Genomic DNA, 7276 nt, shown 5'->3' with positions numbered 1-7276 from the left:
TTTTTTTATTGAGGTTTTACAGAACAAACATAACAGTAATCGCCTGTTAACAACATAGATGAAAAATACAATTAAAATTGGGTAAGTTATTCCAAAAATTGTAACATATATAAAAGTAGGCTAATGAAACCTCGATTTTATAATAGGTAGCGTATATGACTGACCAGTTAGAAACCGACTCTCAGGCCATATGGCCTCTGAAACTAAAAGAAAGCTGGTGGACAGGTAAATATCTTTTTTTATGAGTTAGATGTGAGGGGGGAGGATATTCAGCGGGTAAGCACCGCTAGCAAATAAGGGGGAAATGTGGAATGAAAATATTCTTAAATGGAGACCACAGTTTGGAGGTTTAAGCGGGATATATGTCAAACATTTCATATAGCCATAAGTTGAGGTTTAGGGGCAGATGTAGCGTACAATTATGCAATTTCAGATGGGGAGTGTACGTGGTAATGCCCTTATTTAATAGAACTGAGCATAACCTACAGGGTGAGGGCGATTGCGTGCTCAGAACTCTATCAGTGAGGCTTGTGGCCATCTAAATATGGTAAACCCTGTATACTATGGTGGCTATAATAAAAAGTACCGCTAACACAGACATAACGAGGATAACAAGTGACATGCGCAGTACAAAAAAAATAGTGGTGCAAACATCTAGGCACATCGCTCATATCACTACAGCTGCAACCAATTCTTAGCATAATCATATAGAATGTAAAAGATTTAACACATTAATAATGAAGATAAAATAGTAAGAAAGAGCCTATATAGTATAAATCAGCTAACATTGAAATGATCGCAACATAACATGTGGGATTCAATTTTAGTCAGAGAATTTAAGTGGACTTAGTTATAGTCTGTTTATCCCACTCCCATTGCGGCAAGCTGATCTACATACCTCAGGAGACAGCACAGTGACACATATATGGGTTAATGAGCTAAAGTATATAAACCAAAGACAGGGAGGTTAGCAAACTATAGTTTGAGAAGGGTGGCGGCTATTAGTAAAAGCACATAAGGTAGTTCCAATAGGGGCCACTCCTGGACCTTATAATGAATTATTAAAGCATAAGTATATAACTGATAGATTAAGAACTAACTGAGGTTGCAAATGGAAATATTCAGAAAGGGAGACCACGGTTTGAAGGTTTGAGCGGGATATATGTCAAACATAGCGTATAGCCATAAGTTGAGGTTTAGGGGCAGATGTAGCGCATAACTATGCAATTTCAGATGGGGACTGTACATGGCAATGCCCTTATTGAATAGATCTGAGTATAACCTACAGGGTGAGGGCGATTGCATGCTTAGAACTCTATCAGGGAGGCTTGTGGCCATCTAAATATGGAGAGCCCTGAATACTATAGTGGCTATGATAAAAAGTACCGCTAACACAGACATAACAAGGATAACAAGTGACATGCGCAGTACAAAAAAAATATAGTGGCGCAAACATTTTGGCACATCGCTCATATCACTATAGCTGCAACCAATTCTTAGTATAACCATTCAGAATGCAAAAGATTTAACACATTAATAATGAAGATAGAATAGTAAGAAAGAGCCTATATAGTATAAATCAGTTAACGTTGAAATAGACACAACATAACAACATGGGTGATTCAACTTTAGTCCGATAAAAAAGGCAGGGAATTTAAGTAAACTTAATGATAGTCTGTTTATCCCACTCCCGTTGCGGCAAGCTGATACACATACTTCAGGAGGCTGCATAGTGACACGCATTGGAACGAAAAACGTAAGCACCGCCACTGGTTCTGTGTGCGCGGTTGTCTGGGGGCATTGTAGGGGAGCGGGTGGAAATTGTCAGTCACACTACAGCTGAGGATAATTTGTCGTCCCACAAAGTCCAAGCTAAGCCGGGATACATACCATCTTACTCGCAATATGTGGGTCTGACTCCCAACGCCCCAAGTTTGACTTATTAGATGGCCGGCCGCACCATCCTGATTTCTGTCTAGCGAGGGCTTTTTACAGGGTCTCCCCTGCTGACATATGGGGGCAAGATGAGACCCGGTGTGTGAGTTGACCAAGTTGCTCTTCGATAGGGAAAAGTTCTGCTCCCCTTCTGCCTGACGAAACTGCTGAGCACAATGCTGGTTGTTGACTACCTTAGGATAGATGGTTGTGGCATCAGCGTGTAGCTCCGTCTCCAGTGTGCAGTGTACTCTGGTGTCCGCCATCTTAAGTGTGTCACTAAGCTCTTTCCCCAGTGAGGCTTTAATCGTGTGTCTGAGATCAAGGTATCTGCTGTGCATCTTCTCATCTAGCTGAATAAGCAGTGTTTGTAGTGCTAAAAGGCAATCCTCCTCCATGATCTAGATAGTGACTCTATCCAATGCGGTCTCCAATTCTCAATAGTAGTAGCTTTGCTCTAACCCGGCTGATCGGGGGGGGGGGGGGGGGGGGGGTTGTGGAAAGTATAGGTATAGGCCTCCGCCTATGTGTCTGATAGACTGAATCGGCTCCCCAGTTCCAAATGAAACAAGTAGGTTGTGCTAGATCAGCTCTACAACAAAAGAGTCAAATATTATAAGCAGATGTTGATCTGATTTTTGGAGTTTTGGCAGGGAGCTTCATAACATGCGACCTATCATGGACGCTGCATAGCCACCAATTTACAAACATATTTTAACATATAGACTAGGCCTTTGGCCTAGTCTTTGTCTAAGAAGGACACTCCCATGTAGCCTTTGATTGGTGTATGGTAGGACACACCTTAAGTGAATTAAGTATACAATGGGAGCCAACAGTTACTATTCACACTTTTTTATCTTCCTCACCTCCTGGAAGCAACTGATGAGAGAGAGAGCACTGGAGGACTGAACTGGCTGAGTATATTAGCATTCTTGTATATTTCCCTTGGGAAAGGGATTCTCTTTCTTTTTAAACAACAAAAATGCTGGTGTTGACTGTCCCTTTAACAGACAACATTTTCAGATGTATATTTCCCTTGATCTATTTTTCATGTGTATATTAATATAAAGAAACATTAAGAAGACAAACTTGAAAATGTTTTCCAATACATCAAAAGTGTTGCGGTACAATAGTGCCAGTACATTGAAAAGCAGTTTTTGTTACCTGTGTTTTGCGTCCCCTCTGCTACTTATTTACCATTATTGCCAACATGCACCAGTCTATTTTGTAATTTTTTTGTTGACTACCCTAACTCCGCCCTCTGGTCATCTTGACAGCCTGTGGACCAATTAGACCTCTAGTCTCCTGGTCCTAGGTGAAATATTTTTAATAATGAGAGGTATGGGTCATATCAGGAGCATTATAAGAAAAGTGTAATAATAGCAGAAAACTCTGGGCAACAAGCATATATAGGAACAAGAAAACACTTTGAGATTGTAATATAAAATGGTTAAAGGAAAAATGAAACCCAATATTTTTATTTTGTGATTCAGAGAAAGCATTCAATTTTAAACAATTTTCTTCTATAATTTAATTTGTTTTGTTCTCTTGACATCCTTTGTTGAAAAGCATAGAATGGCTTAGTAGTTGCTGATTGGTGGCTGCACATGTATGCCCCATGTTATTGGCTCACCAACTGTTCTATTTTTGCATCAAATACTTATTTCATGTATAATTCAAGTGCCCCACCTTGAAAGAAAAGTTTTTTTTTTAATCCACATTTTGTCATTTTATATAGAAGATTTAAAGGGTTAACAGTGAGTTGGCTGTGTCCTTTAACAATTGTAATGTGATGTGGTAAACTAGTTTTGCCTAACTGGTGGCAACTTTTTTTTAATTTTACATATTGCCACTAGATGGCAACAATCAACCCTCATTAAACAGAAGCAATAAGGATGTAGATTTTAGGACAAGTAGGGTTACTATGCAATCTATTAATGGGACACCATATGGAAGTGGCAGAAAAAGTTATATATGATCTATTATTGAACAGACACATAGGGGAAAAAGATATAAACCACCAAGTTACCCCTTGCTTTATAGTTCTTGAAAAGGAAACCGTTTATCACACAATCAGTTAAAAGGACATGAAACCTAACATTTTTATTTCATGATTTAGATAGAGTGTACAATTTTAAACAACTTTCCAGTTTACTTAAATTATCAAATTTGCTTTGTCTTCTTTGTATCTTTTGTTTAAAAGCAGGTAGGTAAGCTCAGGAACATGCCCGTGTCTGGGGTTTTGCAAAAATGCTTTGAACAATGTTATAAAATGTGAAAGACCTGCCACCATCTAGGGCTCAAAAGCATTACTTCAAAACTGCTGCCATACAGTGCTCCTGATGAATGCAAATTCTCCAACAAAGGATTCCATGAGAACAAAGTAAATGTGCTCATATAAGTTGTACATTGGAATTTTGTTTAATTCTATGCTTTCTGAATTTTTCAAATTAATTACATTTATAGGAACATAGTAGATGAGGTTGGAAAAAACAAAAAACAAAGTCCATCTAGTTCCACCTATACAAATCTAATATACTTACAAAAAAGCTCCAGTTGATCTTAAATTAATCCAATTAAAAGGTGACCAATTTAACACAAGAAATCATATCCCTGAATTCTTTTTCTAGCCAGAAATGTATCCAAACTCTATTTAAATGTATCTAAGGTATTGGCATTCACTACCTCCTTTGGTAATGAGTTCCACAATGTTATTGCTCTCACAGTGAAAAAAATGTTTCTGTTGCAGAAGATAAAATCTCCTTTCCTCCAGCCTTAAATTGTGGCCTCTTGTCACAAACAATTTTCTTGGAATAAACAGAGCCATCTCTGTATATGGGACTTGAATATATTTATTTAAAGTAATCATGTCACATCTTAAGTGCCTTTTTTCTAGAGAAAACAGACCCTGTTTGGCTAGCCTTTCCTCATAGCTTATATTATCCATTCCCCTTATTAGCTCTGTGGCCCTTCTCTGAACTTTTTCTAGGTCTGCATGTCTTTTTTTTCAGATTGGTCCCCAGAACTGCACTCCATACTCAAGGTGAGGTCTCATAGAAAAGAAAACATTAAAGGAATAGTCTTGTTAAAATTAAACTTTCATGATTCAGATAGAGCATGCAATTTTATGCAACTTTCTAATTTACTCCTATTATCAATTTTTCTTTGTTCTCTTGGTATCTTTATTTGAATGCAAGCTTAAGAGCCGGCCCATTTTTGGTTCAGCAACTGGGTAGCGCTTGCTGATTAGTGGCTACATTTAGACATCAATCGGCAAGCGCTACCCAGGTGCTGAACCAAAAATGGGCCGGCTTCTATGCTTACATTCTTGCTATTTCAAATAAAGAAACCAAGAGAACGAAGAATAAATGATAAAAGGAGTAAGTTAGAAAGTTGCTTAAAATTGCTTCCTCTATCTGAATCATGAAAGTTTAATTTTGACTAGACTATCCCTTTAATCTCAACCTAGGAATCATACATGGTCATCATTTCTGTCTATTCAGCATTCTCACACTTCTACCCAAGCATCAAGAAGATTGCATGTTCTCCTGATTTATACAATTTTGTAAGCAGTGACTGTTCTGGGGTGAGCACGGGGTGTAAAAACACCTCAATCTTTTATTTCTTTAATTGGATTGTTAGAGTACAAAAGTCAGCATGTGTGGGAATTGCCCTCCTGTCCATTAGGAGAATTCCCAGATGTGATGACCATTTAAAACGTTTAGTTTTGCAATTTTCAATTTGCCATGTTGCGGTGAGTAGTGTTATTGAATCTAATTGTCTTTGTCACTAGGAAATACTACATTCTGTGTTATGCCTTTAAGAGGATAAGATTGTAAAATGTTTTTTAGTTCATCAAAACAAAAAGTGATCAGAAGTTTATTTAAGAGGCAATAAAGTAGAAAAAGTTATATGTTTTATAATAGCACTATTGCTTGCATAGAACTATATGTTTAGTACTGTACATGTGGTTAAACACTTACGGCTAGATTTAGAGTTCTGCGGCCAAAGGGGTGCGTTAGCTACGCGTGCTTTTTTTCGCCTGCACCTTTTAAATACCGCTGGTATTTAGAGTTCACAGAAGGGCTGCGTTAGGCTCCAAAAAGGGAGCGTATAGCATATTTACCGCCACTGAAACTCTAAATTCCAGCGGTGCTTACGGACGCGGCCAGCTTAAAAAACGTGCTCGTGCACGATTCCCCCATAGGAAACAATGGGGCTGTTTGAGCTGAAAAAAAACCTAACACCTGCAAAAAAGCAGCGTTCAGCTCCTAACGCAGCCCCATTGTTTCCTATGGGGAAATACTTCCTAAGTCTGCACCTAACACCCTAACATGTACCCCGAGTCTAAACACCCCTAACCTTACACTTATTAACCCCTAATCTGCCGCCCCCGCTATCGCTGACCCCTGCATATTATTATTAACCCCTAATCTGCCGCTCCGTACACCGCCGCAACCTACGTTATCCCTATGTACCCCTAATCTGCTGCCCCTATCACCGCCGACCCCTATATTATATTTATTAACCCCTAATCTGCCGCCCCCGCTATCGCTGACCCCTGCATATTATTATTAACCCCTAATCTGCCGCTCCGTACACCGCCGCAACCTACGTTATCCCTATATACCCCTAATCTGCTGCCCCTAACACCGCTGACCCCTATATTATATTTATTAACCCCTAATCTGCCGCCCCCAACGTTGCCTCCACCTACCTACAATTATTAACCCCTAATCTGCCGACCGGATCTCACCGCTACTCTAATAAATGTATTAACCCCTAAAGCTAAGTCTAACACTAACACCCCCCTAAGTTAAATATAATTTAAATCTAACGAAATAAATTAACTCTTATTAAATAAATTATTCCTATTTAAAGCTAAATACTTACCTGTAAAATAAACCCTAATATAGCTACAATATAAATTATAATTATATTGTAGCTATTTTAGGATTAATATTTATTTTACAGGCAACTTTGTAATTATTTTAACCAGGTACAATAGCTATTAAATAGTTAATAACTATTTAATAGTTACCTAGTTAAAATAATTACAAAATTACCTGTAAAATAAATCCTAACCTAAGTTACAATTAAACCTAACACTACACTATCAATAAATAAATTAAATAAACTACCTACAATTATCTACAATTAAACCTAACACTACACTATCAATAAATAAATTAAATACAATACCTACAAATAAATACAATTAAATAAACTAACTAAAGTACAAAAAATAAAAAAGAACTAATTGAATTAATTGTAACTTAGGTTAGGATTTATTTTACAGGTAATTTTGTAATTATTTTAACTAGGTAGCTATTAAATAGTT

This window comes from Bombina bombina, chromosome 7 (assembly GCF_027579735.1).
Source record: "Bombina bombina isolate aBomBom1 chromosome 7, aBomBom1.pri, whole genome shotgun sequence".
Classification (NCBI taxonomy): Eukaryota; Metazoa; Chordata; class Amphibia; order Anura; family Bombinatoridae; genus Bombina; species Bombina bombina.
This window is presented reverse-complemented; position numbering follows the sequence as displayed.